We start from the raw sequence: 16,789 nt of genomic DNA, 5'->3' as shown, positions 1-16,789 counted from the left end.
CAGCTGCTTCAGTGTGTACCGATAAGTGTAAACCAAACACATCTTGGCTCCAAGATCCCCCAAAGGTGGGCACTCTTAGGATCCTTCCTATGTCGATTGCTTCCACATGGCTGCAGGATATAACAAAATATGTCTTTGAAATCTGCATTTCTCTAATTAGTGAATTTGCACATTTGTTACCTCCACAGCAACCAGCTGCCACTTGTGTCTCCTGCATGTATGACACCTCAAAACACCACAGAAACTTATCTCTGAATCCTCAGTTAAAGTGCAAGATTGCATCTTTGTTAGCCAGTCGGAAAAATATATACCTCTACTTATTTTGCTTTCCCTTATATAAACTTAGAATTAACCAATTTCCAAAGTGTGAAAGAAGAAAATATTAGAACTACTATTTCCTGATTCCTCCAGCCCAGGATGGGTGGAAGGACAGAGTCCAAAGTGCTCTGCTTATGATATATTCAATTAAAGGGAGAAATGAATGTAACTAGGAATAGCTTAAAATGAATTGTCAATAGAGACAATGTAGGTATTGCTGAAAAGTGTGATAAATACAAAGTGTATGTTTTACCTAAAGCAGTATCATTTTGGCTCATTCTGATTTCTCCCCAAAAGGCAAGGAAATGTGATTATTCCACAAAGAAAAGTGAAAACGATTAAGGGATAGCACCTATGTAGACCGTGACAAAGTGGTGAGTGATGATATGTTCCTCATCCTTAATTCTCCTGGACTACAGCAAGTCATTCAAATAAAGATCTGAGGTTCCTCTAAATAGTGCTTGTTCTGCTGGATTCCATTTTATGCAGCTGAGTATTTGCCATTGGATACAAATGAGCAAGCATTGGGGAAAAAGTCCAATGACTACGAAATCAAATCCAAATAAAGGAAACTATCATATGAAAACATCATCTCCTTTTCCCCAACTATGAACAACCAGTGACACCGTGAATATTAACAGTGGCAAAGACCTAAGACATTATTTTGTACCTTATCTATTATAGTTCTCACATTACGGAGACAGTTTGAAAGAAGTGAAGTGACTTGGAAAAAAACACACTGTATAAGAAACAAACCTGACTTAAGCATCGCCTAGCCTTCACTCAGCAAGTGTGAAATGTTTCTCACATATCAAGTATTATGCTAGATGCTGATGATGTAGAACAAATATATAGAATTTTTTCTTAAAGTCAGTCTAAAGGAGGAGCTAAACTTGTAAAAAAATCAACAAAAGCCTATGAGAGTCACACTGTTAATTTCCAATTTCTGATTCATTAAACGGATCAGAATATTGAGGTTTTGAGACGTCACACAGCTAGTGAGTGGAACACTCAAATCTGGCTGACTTCAGGCTCCATGTTCCTAACCTGTTCTTTTTAAGTGTAAGAGTTTTCTGATAAACATGTTTGAGTGTATTTGTGTGTGGGGGTGGGGGTGGGGGGTGGGCAGTGGTAGGAGGAGATTACATACAGTATGCGTATTTTCATTGTTTTTCTAATCCCACTCCAACAACCTCTATGAGAAAATAAATACCAGCGTTTGCCCGTAAACACTGACCTTTGACCAGAAACATTTTGCAGAGGCACAAATAAAATTGTATTAGTCAATGCTCATTACCTTGAGCAGGATTGTATGTGTGTGTGTGTGACAAGTTTCTATTGATCCTACCTAGGCTACAAAGAGGCAGAGAACCCATCTGTCAAGAGTTTTCTAAAAACCTGCTCTGCTTCATCTCACCTAGCTCCTCACCCTAAGAACTAGAAACTTGACAGGAAAGAACAAGCAGCCGTTACCTGCAGGGCCTGTCTTGTTAATGATGTTGGCTCTGTTCCATTTTGGGATGGTCAGAGCTATGCTGCAGTTTCAACTGATGTTGTAGAATGAATTCTGTTAGTGAGTAGAGAGGTGTCATCTCTATGATCTCAGCAAGGTGGATAGACGGTAACAGGCTAAACAGAGGATGGGATCCATGACTGGATGGATGTTTACTAAGGATAGTATTCATCCCTATAGAATAGTCAAATTTATATTTTGTAGTCAGAAGAATAGGAGGAGACTCCAAATTCAGCCAGAAGCTGAATTACATAGAAGAAGTAGACTGATGTGTTAACTGTCTATGATATTTTTTTCAGTAGGAAACCTGATTTCTTTTAGGAATGTTCCTTAGAAGATCCACCAGTATAATTTCACTTAATAGCAACAACTACAATAATAATGATAAATAATATTTTTTAAAATTTTTAAACACTAAATTACAAAAATTATCCATTTCAAACTTCACAGTGTGTGGTTTCCCTTATTCCCCTATTGTAGATTGAAAAAGGCACCAAAGAAATCATTAGCTCAGTGACTTAGAGCTACTTAGTGACACACTGAATCAACTCTAGGTCATTCTGGCTCCAAAGCCATGTTTTTCTGTTACGCATTAGTTTCCCAGGTTGCCAGAACGAAGTATCACAAACAGTGTGGTTTAAAATAACAAAAATGTATTCTTTCACTGTTATAGAGGCTAAAAGTCAAGAAGTTGGCAGGGTTATGTTCTCTTTTATTTGTTCAGCAGTCTTGCTACTTCTTTTTCAAATCAATTCATCTATTTTTCTTAATATGTGCTATATCTCTCAAATTGGCCTAATTTGCAAATTTCCCTTACTATTTACACCATTCTAAGAGAGAGTCAAACTGCTAATTAAGTTGGATCTAATACAGATCTCATGACACCCACCCAGACATCTTAACATGGTGGGCTTAGGGTGTCTGGGTATATATTTATCAATTCTTTTTGTTGTTAGTCTTTGATCAATTTGCTCTCTGGCATCCCTCTACGAACATGATTTGATTTTTAGAGAATAGGAGTGCATAAAATGTCTCTATTGATTTGTACATAAAAAGATAAATAGGCATATTTTGAACATTTTAAAATTAATTCCTGCCCTGTCTCAAGTCCACACAAATTATATTAGGTTTATTGCATTAGTGGATAATTTGGATTTTAATATCAATATTTTAGAACTATGGGGTTAGCTGGGAACTTAAGGTTATGTCCATATGTGACATCCAGACACAATAATTTCAAATTGGTCCTTGTTAGGGAATGACACTTATCCTAATCCTTTATTCCTCATTTTTTTTTTCTTAAAGGGGAAAGAATGACTTATCCATGCCTAGAAGGGAACAACATCAGGAAGGCCTCCATCCCACTCTCCACCCCCATCTCTGACTTATTTCAACTGGTTAAATCAGTAGCTGGTGAGAGTGGTGAAGGGTTTGATTAATTAGCACTCTAAACCCTAACATACAGTATCAAGGGATAGAGAATATGGATAAATAGAAACCGACACTAAACATGATACAAGATATCAGCCTTCTAACCTAAAGTGCAGGTTTCCTAATAAAGGAAAGTTGGAGAACACTGTAGTCCCTTCCTCATTGAACTGAATGACTCCAAAACAGGACAGCTATTGAAGTGCAGCTTCCCCACTGCTGTCTGTGTCTAGTGCAAGGTAGACAGGGGGTATGGATGGTCATCTATGGTAAACAAGAATAGTGAAAATGAACTCAATTGATCTGAATACAAATAGGTCCAAGACAGAAAGAGCAAGATCCCAAAAGCCAGGATATACTTTATCTCTGTTCTAATTTTATCAACAAGAAATATCATTCTTCCTTGGTAAAGAGGAGGAAATCATTGAGGGTAGAGAGACTGAGAGGTGTCTTCCAACACCTTTTCCTTCTCAGGGATGAAACAGGAACTCCTTATCTCCACCTGCTTCTTTGAAATAAAGTAGGTTAATCAGGAGGCCCTTTCCCTTCCTCAACAGCTGAACAGACTATTGGACAGGTACTGACCAAGTGTTTGGTCAATGGTATCTACCCCATTCTAGTGCCTAAAAGTCCAAGCAGCAGTTAACACCAGTAAACTAAGGAATTTTTCATGGTGCTTGCCTCTCTCTCTCTCTCATCCTTCAAAATCTTTCTGTGCTCAGTAATTTTATCGGATATCAAGATACTATTTCTCTTGATCTCACTGTACTTTCTATCTCACTTTATTTTTAAGTTTCTCTCCTTGACACTCTCTCAGCTTCACACCTTTTATCTCAGTTAATCCTCATCCTAGGCCTGTGGGACTTCTTCATCCCAAATCCATGGTCTGAGATCCAGTTTATTCAAGAAAGGAAAATGAGAAAATGTGTCTCATCTAGATTCAGATCCAAATTAACCTAATGTTTATTTAGATCTATCTATATATATATCACAGACACTACATTATCTCGACCTTACTTTGTTCAACAACCCTGTGAAAGGAAACTTTTACCTCAACAGCAGATTATAATAAGTAATAATTATTGAATGTTTCTCATATATCAATCATATTCTAATTGTTTTACTTCTTATCACATTAATCCTTACAATAAATCTATGAGTTCAGTGCTATTCTAATCATTATTTTAGTGATGGGGAAACTGAAGCACAAAAGATTAAGAACTCTCTCAATATTATAAGCTAGAAGGTGACAGAACTGGGATTTGAATCCAGGAAAGTTTATCAAGATGGGGAGGTTAAGGTTATGACAATGGAATCACTTGACCAACTTCACAATTAACAAAGCCTGGTACCAGAATTCAAGCCCAAGACTGCTTTTCATCAATATCTCTTTTCTAATATACCTTAGTGTATGATAAATCATGAATAAGGAAAGAAAATTGGATCATATGCTTTCACTTAGCACTATAAATACCTGAATAATAGATTAAAAATAGCCTTGACTGAATAGAAAGAATTCGAGATTGTATTCATCATTCACTCATTTATTCGATAGAGAGCCCAGTCTACTGTTAAATCACAATGGCCTCATCAGTGGCTCCTGCAAACACCCATCAATTTTAAGTTTTCTGTACACCAAGGCACTTGGTATTCACATCTTAAAAGTTTTCAAAGAAAATCAAAGTTTTCTACTAAATTTTAAAGTCTTTATTTAGATGGTGGAGGCACAACACTGGGAGATTTTCAACATATAAAGTTACTAGAAGGGAAAACCAGAAGGTCTACTACTTATTTCAATTCACTGGCTGACATAGACACAACAGAGGCCCACTGCTTGCCTGATAAAGGCTGTGAACTGTGAAATTAACCCCTTGATTTTCTGGGGTATTTAAAGGAGATTTCCCTCCAGCCTCTCAACAAACATAAATGCTCAGGTTTTCCTGCTGCAACTAGGAAAAAATCATCCTACCACTAGTAAGGGAATAGCAGTCAGAGAGCTCTTTAATCTTATAGCCCATGGTGCTTTGTTCCTCCCAAATACTTACCCACTCACTGCTTCCAGAGTAGGGCCAGAGAGGAAAAAATGAAGCAAATTAATTTTGTGTCTCTCATTTGAACCTTCCATACTATGTCTTACATCAAAATCAGGAGTTGAGCAGCTGCATTTCTTAACTGTATTTTCTCAGTTAATTGATGCCAATGCCACATAAGAACTATATAAAAGCCTTGCTAAGATCAAGCTATAAAATAAAATCTTACCTATATTGCCCATTTTGTTTATCAGTGAGTCTGGTTTCGTCAGTATTTATGGCAGAGGGAGTGAAGACAATTAACCTCTGTCATCCAGTCAATCACCCACACATTCATGCCTTTAATCTTAAAACTACTACATAATTAGCAATTATTTTGAATGGTTCATCCTATGCACCATTCTGATCACAATACCCCACTGCTCATAATTTATTATTGGTTGCCATATGTTTAGGGAAGGAAGTCCCAAATCTTTTGCATGCATTCAAGAACCTCCATAATTTGGTGCCTGGATATGTTTCTGCCAAGAACTTTGCCCATCACCTTATCCCGTTTTGAAGTGCCTCTCTTTTCTAATCCCATGTCCAATGCAAGATTCAGGACTTCACCTATTCACCATGGTTTCTTATAAGTAGTAATTATTTTTTTATACAGCAGGTTCTTATTAGTTATCTATTTTATACATATTACTGTATATATGTCAATCCCAATCTCCCGTAAGTAGTCATTCTTCATCTCAAGTTATTTGAGAACCTCCATCAGATGAAAGGTGTTGGAAGACATTATATGTTTCTTCTTCACTTTTATATATTCCATTGCAGCTATAGTGTCATATCTCTAGTTTTGTTTGGTTTTGTTTTAAACAAATGGTTACTCATTGACTTAAATTGAATCTAAATGTGTAGCTGGGTATGGACATATAGAAGATGATTATTAACTATTACTATTCATTGAATTGCAGAGGATGTAAAGAAAAATAAATCTCCTTTCCTTATGGAAACCATCATCTACTTAGGGATAAGAGGGGTACATGGGAAACATGGAAGACTGAAAAACAATGCCAAATTGCCAGTGATGGAGAATTAAAGATGTGGTACAGACATTATATTTTACACAGGGCTCAGAAAATCATATGAACAAGATGAGTTGGGGAAATGAAACTTGTAGATGGAACTTGAGGCAAGCCTCAAAAGTTGAGTAAGATATGAAAGAGCAAAGACTGAGACAAGGGTGTCTCAGGTAGCTGGAAAATCCAGAGGACATGAATTGTCAACTCGTTTTCAACTAAGGAATGGCAAATGACCACTATCTGGATGACTCAACATGACAGCAAGACCATAGTTACCTCCCTCTCACTTTAGTCTGAAACTAGTCCATGATGACCATTAACATGATGCTCCATTGACCTTCATAAAATTCCTCTACTTCCTCTAATAATAATTTCTTCCTAGCCTGAACACACTCTTATTAGAAAGTCTACATGTTCCCCCTTCTCAGAAGTCAGTTCTCATTACATCTGCATAGCAGTGGTAGGATATATGATATCATACCTCTGGCATCAGCTGATTGGAAAAAGGTTGGTGCCAAGTTAGGCCAACCTTCCTCTTTCTCATGGACATTTTAGGACTTTTTAACTGGGATTCCATGTAATGCTGGGTTAGGTATTACTATAGATCCACCAAAGGAGAGAAAGTAACTCTCCAGAAACAAGAAGAAAAATGAAGCAGGCATGCAAAGAGAAAGAGAGATGAAAAACCATGCAACCTCAGAAACACAGAGAAGATAACCCTTCTCATATCTGATTCCAGGAATATAAAAGGCCTTTTATTCTCTTGGAATCTGTCATATATCCCATGTATGCATCACCTTTTGTTCCCCCATTTTAGTTCCCCCATTTTACTCCACCACACCAAAGCCTGTAACCCACACTTATCACCTTTTCATTATCCTTTAGTCCTCTCAATTTCCTCTCATTTCTCTCTTAGCCTTGCTTAAATTGTAAGGTCAATCATTTAAAAATGAATTCCTTATTTATTTTCTCAACTCCTTACATCTAACTTTGAAATACATCTTTTGTTGAAACTTCCACCTTAGTTAAATCCAATTTTCCAGCTATTCGATGTCTAATACCATGCAGCTAAAAGTAGCTAAAAAAAACCTCAGAGTCACATTATCTGAATCTAGTTTAATATAGTGACCTCTGATTTCAAGTGAGCTTTTAATACTGCCCCAAAATCTTACTACCTTTCCCTGGAGTATTTACTTTCACAACTTTAATATGATGATTTCATACTTTCTATCTCCTCAAACCTCCAGTCCTTATTCTCCTAGCCTCCATCCTCTCTCTCAGATAACATTTCTTCTACAACCTGAAAAAGCAAGAACATTTACAAAAGCACTTCCAGAAACTCCCACCTCCATATCTCACACCGTGCACATGTTCTTTCTTCCTATCAACATAGACGATGTGTCTGTAATCCTCTGCATAAAGAGTAGATTTCTTTTGTGTAATATATCTCATATACTTCCCTACTCAGTATCACAACTTTAATGTCATAAAAAGCAGTTTCCTTTTACATTTCTCTTTGTCTTATAGTCCATATTCACTATATCAGCAATATCTGTCAGTTTACAAATCAAAATGTAAACAGAACGCCAGAGCTCACCATTTCACTTTCTCTGAACTGCCATCATTTCTTGCCTGGAATACTGCAATAGCTTTCTAACTTGTCTCTTTGCTTGTACCTTTACCCTCTGAAGTTTATTCTCAGCCAACCTCAGGAATGATCATTTTAAAATTTAAGTCAGATTATGATAATATTTGCCTTAAGTTCCTGCATTAGTTCTCCACTATGCAAGTAGTAAAAGTTAGTGTCTTTCTATTGACTATAAGCTCTTATGTGACCCAGTCCTTGTCACTTTTTTGGCCTCATTTTTTACCATTCTCCTCCTCGACTTCCTAGACACCAACCACTCTAGTCCTCTTGTATTTCTGAAACATATCAGGCATTCACCTGTCTCAAGCTCCTAGAATTTGCTTTAATCTCTGCCTCGGAATTGCCTTCTCCTAGATATACACCTGGATCACCCCTTCACCTCCTATGAGTATTTGGTCAAATATTTTTTCTCAGAGACAACTTCCAGCCAGTGCTTCCTGTCAAAATACTTCCTGAATTTGCAGTAGGTTGACCAACCATCCTCATTTGCTTCAGACTATCCTGAGTTCAGCATTCAAAGTCTTACATCTCAGTAACTCCCTCAGTTCCAGTCAAACCAGGATAGTTGACCACCTTAATAGCAATCACTCTCATTCATCCATCACCTATACTTTCCTTGTTCTATTTTTCTCCATAGTACATTTTACCACCTATGTACCAAATAATTTATATGTTATGTTTATATGCCTCCTCCTCTCATTTTTTTTCCACTGTAAACTCCAGAAGGGTAAGGAATTTAGTATGTTTTGTTTACTTTTGTATTTCTTACCACTTAGAATAGTGCTTATAGGAGGCAATCCTTAAATAATTGTTGAACGAATAAACCAATAATTTAATAAAAGAAAAAATAGTTCTCACAATTCCCTGTGTTTGGTTAAGTTAGGCTAATTGGGTTTCTCTTCCTTGCAACCCAATGAACTGTAAGACTCTACCAACTTCCTCTTTGGGGACAGACTAAATTTGTTCTTACATCTGTGCTATTGATGCCAAATTCCTCTGACCAGATTTCTGAATCAGCTTTGATTCAGTTCTCTACGGGGAGAGTTACCATCACACAAGAAAGATCACATGGCAAGGGGTACATGAGCTTTACTGAAACACATGGAAAAACAGGTGAGCAGGGTGGTGGGGTTCTGGTCCAAGGTGGTGACATAGGAGACTGTTGAAATTACCTCCTCCTATGGATACACTGAATCTACAGATCAACATGGGAACTTAGAACTGCTAGCTTCACCCTGAGGAGTGAAGGGTTTGGACCCAATATCTACCACCCCAGCTTTTAAGTCTTCCACCAGAGGTATGGGCCTCCAAAATACCCAGCTCTGAAAGCAAAAGGGACTTGCTTCCAAAAGACCCACAAGACTACAGCAAACAAGCAGTTCTGAATGGGATCGCAAGGTTTGGCCATGGCTATCCCCTGTGGACAGAGACTGTTGCCTGCCATTTCAGTAAACAAAGGATGTATTCACCAGAAATCTATCAGCTACTGCAGCCACCTCCAGACAGTGTACCCTGAGATGAATTCATGATGGAGAAAAACAGGATACTTTTCCTATATATTTAAGATGCATGTCACAGGAATAATTTCAATAATCCCAGACTCCTGCATCTTCTTTTACATAGAAAAGCACTAAAATCATTAACTTAATTGTCTGTTTTTTGTGATTAACAGTATCTTTTTTTAACATCTTTATTGCAGTATAATTACTTTACAATGGTGTGTTAGTTTCTTCTTTATAACAAAGAGAATCAATTATACATATACATATGTTCCCATATCTCTTCCCTCTTGAATCTCCCTCCCTCCCACCCTCCCTATCCCACCCCTCTAGGTAGTCACAAACCACCGAACTGATCTCCCTGTGCTACGTGGCTGCTTCCCACTATCTATCTATTTTACGTTTGGTAGTATATATATATCCATGCCACTCTCTCACTTTGTCACAGCTTACCCATCCCCCTACCCATATCCTCAAGTCCATTCTCTAGTACGTCTGTGTCTTTATACCCGTCTTACCCCTAGGTTCTTCATGACCTTTTTTTTCCCCTTACATTCCATACATATGTGTTAGCATACAGTATTTGTTTTTCTCTTTCTGACATACTTCACTTTGTATGACAGACTCTATGTCCATCTACCTCAATACAAATATCTCAATTTCGTTTCTTTCTATGACTGAGTAATATGCCATTGTAAATATGTGCCACATCTCCTTTATACATTCATCTGATTATGGTCACTTAGGTTGCTTCCATGTCCTGGAGATTGTAAATAGAGCTGCAATGAACATTTTGGTACATGACTGTTTTTGAATTATGGTTTTCTCAGGGTATATGCCCAGTAGTGGGATTGCTGGGTCTTCTGGTAATTCTATTTTTAGTTTTTAAAGGAACCTCGATACTGTTCTCCGTAGTGGCTGTATCAATTTACATTCCAACCAGCAGGGCAAGAGTGTTCCTTTTCTCCACACCCTCTGCAGCATTTATTGTTTCTAGATTTTTTGATGATGGCCATTTTGACTGGTGTGAGATGATATCTCATTGTAGTTTTGATTTGCATTTCTCTAATGATTAATGATGTTGAACATTCTTTCATGTGTTTGTTGGCAAGCTGTATATCTTCTTTGGAGAAACGACTATTTGGGTCTTCTGCACATTTTTGGATTGGGCTGTTTGTTTTTTTGGTATTGAGGTGCATGAGCTGCTTGTAAATCTTGGAGATTAATCCTTTGTCATTTGCTTCATTTACAAATATTTTCTCCCATTCTGAGGGTTGTCTTTTGGTCTTGTTATGGTTTCCTTTGCTGTGCAAAAGCTTTGAAGTTTCATTGGGTCCCATTTGTTTATTTTTGTTTTTATTTCCATTTCTCTAGAAGGTGGGTCAAAAAGAATCATGTTGTGATTTATGTCATAGAGTGTTGTGCCTATGTTTTCCTTTAAGAGTTTGATAGTGTCTGGCCTTACATTTAGGTCTTTAATCCATTTTGAGTTTATTTTTGTGCATGGTGTTAGGGAGTGTTCTAGTTTGATACTTTTACATGTACCTGTCCAGTTTTCAAAGCACCACTTATTGAAGAGGCTGTCATTTCTCCACTGTACATTCTTGCCTGCTTTATCAAAGATAAGGTGACCATATGTGTGGGGGTTTATCTCTGGGCTTTCTATCCTATTCCATTGATTTATCTTTCTGTTTTTGTGCCAGTACCATACTATCTTGATTACTGTAGCTTTGTAGTATAGTCTGAAGTCAGGGAGCCTGATTCCTCCAGCTCCATTTTTCGTTCTCAAGATTGCCTTGGCTATTCGGGGTCTTTTGTGTTTCCATACAAATTGTGAAATTTTTTGTTCTAGTTCTGTGAAAAATGCCATTGGTAGTTTGATAGGGATTGCATTGAATCTGTAGACTGCTTTGGGTAGTATAGTCATTTTCACAATGTTGATTCTTCCAATCCAAGAACATGGTATATCTCTCCATCTATTTGTATCATCTTTAACTTCTTTCATCAGTGTCTTATAATTTTCTGCATACAGGTCTTTTATCTCCTTAGGTAGGTTTATTCCTACATATTTTATTCTTTTTGTTGCAAAAGTAAATGGAGTTTTTTCTTAATTTCACTTTCAGATTTTTCATCATTAGTGCATAGGAATGCCAGAGATTTCTGAGCATTAATTTTGTATCCTGCTAGTTTACCAAATTCATTGATTAGCTCTAGTAGTTTTCTGGTAACAAATTTAGGATTCTCTATGTATAGCATCATGTCATCTGCAAACAGTGACAGCTTTACTTCTTCTTTTCTGATTTTGATTCCTTTTATTTATTTTTTCTTCTCTGATTGCTGTGGCTAAAACTTCCAAAACTATGTTGAATAAGAGTGGTGAGAGTGGGAAACCTTGTCTTGTTCCTGATCTTAGTGGAAATGGTTTCAGTTTTTCAAAATTGAGGATGATGTTGGCTGTGGGTTTGTCATATATGGCCTTTATTATGTTGAGGAAAGTTCCCTCTATGCCTACTTTCTGGAGGGTTTTTATCATAAATGGGTGTTGAATTTTGTCAAAAGCTTTCTCTGCATCGTTTGAGATAATCATGTTTTTCTCTTTCAATTTGTTAATATGGTGTATCACATAGATTGATTTGCATGTATTGAAGAATCCTTGCATTCCTGGCATAAACTCTACTTGATTATGGTGTATGATGGTTTTAATGTGCTGTTGGATTCTGCTTGCTAGTATTTTGTTGAGGATTTTTTCATCTGTGTTCATCAGTAATATTGGCCTGTAGTTTTCTTTCTTTGTGACATCTTTGTCTGATTTTGGTATCAGGGTGATGGTGGCCTCATAGAATGTGTTCAGGAGTGTTCCTCCCACTGCTATATTTTGGAAGAGTTTGAGAAGGATAGGTGTTAGCTCTTCTCTAAATGTTTGATAGAATTTGCCTGTGAAGACATCTGGTCCTGGGCTTTTGTTTGTTGGAAGATTTTTAATCACAGTTTCAATTTCAGTGGTGTTCATATTTTCTATTTCTTCCTCTTTCAGTCTCACCAGGTTGTGCATTTCTAAGAATTTGTCCATTTCTTCCAGGTTATCCATTTTATTCACATAGAGTTGCTTGTAGTAACCTCTCATGATCCTTTGTATTTCTGCAGTGTCAGTTGTTACTTCTCCTTTTTCATTTCTAATTCTATTGATTTGAATCTTCTCCCTTTTTTTCCTCATGTGTCTGGCTAATGGTTTATCAATTTTGTTTATCTACTCAAAGAACCAGCTTTTAGTTTTATTGATCTTTGCTATTGTTTTCTTCATTTCTTTTTCATTTATTTCTGGTCTGATCTTTGTGATTTCTTTCCTTCTGCTAACTGTGTTTTTTTTTTTTTTTTTTTTTTCTTCTTCTTTCTCTAATTGCTTTAGGTGCAAGGTTAGGTTGTTTATTTGAGATATTTCCTGTTTCTTAAGGTAGGATTATATTGCTATAAACTTCCCTCTTAGAATTGCTTTTTGTGCATCCCATAGGTTTTGGGTTGTCCTGTCTCCATTGTCATTTGTTTCTAGGTATTTTTTGATTTCCTCTTTGATTTCTTCAGTGATTACTTGGTTATTAAGTACTGTATTGTTTAGCCTCCATGTGTTTGTATTTTTTCAGATCTTTTCCTATAATTGATATCTAGTCTTATGGCGTTGTGGTTGGAAAAGATACTTGATATGATTTCCGTTTTCTTAAATTTATCAAGGCTTGATTTGTGACCCAAGATATGATCTATCCTGGAGAATGTTCCATGAGCACTTGTGAAAAATGTGTATTCTTTTGCTTTTGGATGGAATGTCCTGTAAATATCAATTAAGTCCAACTTGTTTAATGTATCATTTAAAGCTTGTGTCTCCTTATTTATTTTCATTTTGGATGATCTGTCCATTGGTTAAAGTGAGGTATTAAAGTCCCCTACTATTTCCACTACTTTATCTTCCAGGTCACTTATCCATTCTTCTGCCTCAGTTATTCTGCTGTTGAACACTTCTAGAGTATTTTTAATTTCATTTATTGTGTTGTTCATTGTTGCTTTTTTCCTCTTTAGTTATTCTAGGTCCTTTTTAAATGTTTTTTTTGCATTTTCTCTATTCTATTTCCAAGATTTTTGATCATCTTTACTATCATTATTCTGAATTCTTTTTCAGATAGACTGCCTATTTCCTCTTCATTTGTTAGTTCTGGTGGGTTTTTACCTTGCTCCTTCATCTGCTGTATGTTTTTCTGTCTTCTCATTTTGCTTATCTTACTGTGCTTGGGGTCTTCTTTTCTCAGGCTGCAGGTTCATAATTCCTGTTTTTTTTGGTGTCTGTCCCCAGTGGCTAAGGTTGGTTCAGTGGGTTGTGTAGGCTGCCTGGTAGAGGGGACTAGTGCATGTGTTCTGGTGGATGAGGCTGGATCTTGTCTTTCTGGTGGGCAGTTCCTCATCTGGTGGTGTGTGTTGGTGTGTCTGTGGGCTTTTAATGATTTTAGGCAGCCTCACTGCTAATGGATGAGGTTGTGTTCCTGTCTTGCTAGTTGTTTGGCATAGGGTGTCCAGCACTGTAGCTTTCTGGTCATTGAGTGAAGCTAGGTCTTGGTGTTGAGTTGGAGATCTGTGGGAGATTTTCGCTGTTTGATATTACTTGGAGCTGGGAGGTCTCTTGTGGACCAGCGTCCTGAAGTTGGCTCTCCCACCTCAGAGACACAACACTGACTTCTGGCTGGAGCACCAAGAGTCCTTCATCCACACGACTCAGGCTGCAGATGAGGTAGTGAGTCCTGTTTAAGCCATGGATACAGTGGACACCAATAAGTCTGTCATTATCTTTATTTTCTTTCAAAAACCCATTAACAGCACATTGGAATTTAAAAATAGTGTCATCTTCTGGCCTGATGCCCAGTTGCACCAATTTTTAAACAAGGAGTAGTTTCTGGTAAGTCCTCTGACTTATAATAGAAGCAAGTGTATGTTAAGTCAATAATCAGCCCAAGTTCTTCATTCTGTTCTTGGATTTTGTTAAAAAAGATCCAAGGGGGAAAAACATTCTTCTGGAGCAAGAGTTTTTTCAAAACACTTTTTTAAAGGAACTTTGAAAGCAATGAAACATGTCCCAGGCATCCACTGTCCAACTGGGTGATAGTATTTCCACCTTTCTGGGATGCGCTTTCAGCCCTTCCTCTTGGCCGACAAACGTCCGGAAAAGCCTGCAGTATCTTTTGATGTTCAACTACATGAGGTATTTTTGTTTATTCATTTGTTTTGTTTTGTTTTGTTTTTGCAAAACTCCTGTATATCCTGGCTTTTTCCTTACCTGTTTCTGAATAGTTCCTCAGAGCTATCAGAGAGGCTGTATCCCAGCCTGTAATCCTCAGTAAGACCACCGAATAAATCATAATTCTCAACTTTTAGGTTGTGCAGATCTTTTTCAGTCGACATCCTCAACGCTCTAAGCAGAGGCAGCAGACAGAAATGCCCAGCTCCCAGTCTTTCCCTGAAAGAAGTACATTTGCATATCTTGAACCTCCACTTGAGGGTCATGCTTCTAACTGAAGACATATCTAAGAACATACTGCAATCTTTTCCAGAGACTTAGAAGGCCTGCAGGTGCCATCTCTGCATTTTTATCTGGCCAGCTCCAGGGTGCATATATCTGACACCCTGGCTGTTGCAGCTCCCACCCAGGGGACACACCTTTGATCACCTGCTGCTGGTGGATAGTGAGGCTTCAGTTCTAGGTCCCACACGATTATAGCAAACAAATGAATATTTCTTAACTAGCTCTCCTTACAGGTCTCAGGGCAGAGGGAGCAGAAAGAAATGCCTATCTCCCAGTTTTTCCCTTAAAATGGCCTATTTGCATACGTTAACAGGGGCTGTCTGCGGGTGGGCTTCTAATTAAACACACATCTCGGGACAGACTTCAGTTTATCCTGGACACCAGAGAGGCTGGCAGTCACCATCTCCAAATTTCCCTCTTGCCCATTCTAGGTCACCAGTGTCTACCTGGAACAAGTTTATACACACATCTGGTGCCTCTGCTTTTTCAGCTGCTAGCCAAAAGATACACCACTTGATCAACTGACTCTGTTGGCCAGGGGGTTTACATTCATGGGTCCCACAGGATTGTGGCAAAAATGAAACAGTTATGTGACTATTCCCCCAGGTCTCAGCACAGAGGGAGAAGATGGAAACACCCAGATACTAGTATTTCCCTGAAAGAAGTATGCTTTCAAAGCTCCTCTCTGAAGAGCCAGCTTCCAATCAACCAGCATCTAGGTGCTGACTGATATCTTCTTTTAGGGACACTGAGGTCTTGGCTCACCCTCAACTACTAGGAACCACTAAGAACAAAAACGATTGTCATGGAATCACAAAGGTTTAACAGACAACCAAGAGATAGGGCCAGGCTGGATGACCTTAATGAAATGGAGGTGAGTGATTTACCTGATAAAGAGTTCAAAATAATGGTCATAAAGATGCTTACAGCAGTTAGGAGAACAATGTATGAACAAAGTGAGAATTTCAAGAAAAAGTGAACCAGCAATTTCACTTCTGGGTATACACATGAAGGAAATGAAGTAACTATCTTGAATAGATATCTGTACTCTTATGTTCATTCCAGCATTGTTTACAATGACCAAGACATGAAAACCATGTTAAGTATCCACTGATGGATCAATTGATAAAAAAATCTCTTTCTCCACATATATATTTCTGTTATTAAAAAAAAAAAGAATTCCTGACAAATGCAACAACATGGATGAGCTTTGAGTGTGTTATGATAAGTGAAATAAATCGGACAGTGAAGGACAAATACTATAACATCTTATTTATATGTGGAATATTAAAAAAAATAAACTCATAGATACAGAGAACACATTGGTGATTGCCAAAAGTGGGAGGGAGTAGGCAAAATGGTTAAAAGTGATCAAAGGCTGCAAACTTCCAGCTATGTGTTAAATAAGTCCTGGAGCTATAATATAGAACATGGTGACTATAGTTAACAATGCTCTAGATTACATTTGCTAAGTTGCTAAGAGGGTAGATCTTAAAAATTCTCATCATAAGAAAAAAAGGTTGTAAGTATGTGTGGTGATGAATAAACTTATTGTGGTTGTCATTTTACAACATGTTCATAATTGACGTATCTGGGAGATACTGTGGGTTCCATTCCAGACCACCATAATGAAGCAAATATTGTAATAAAGCAAATTACACAAGTATTTTGGTTTCTCACTGCATATAAAAGTTATGTTTACCCTATACTGTAGTCTGTTAGG

The sequence above is a fragment of the Phocoena sinus genome, chromosome 8 (genome assembly GCF_008692025.1).
Source record: "Phocoena sinus isolate mPhoSin1 chromosome 8, mPhoSin1.pri, whole genome shotgun sequence".
Lineage (NCBI taxonomy): Eukaryota > Metazoa > Chordata > Mammalia > Artiodactyla > Phocoenidae > Phocoena > Phocoena sinus.
Note: the sequence above shows the minus strand (reverse complement) of the source record.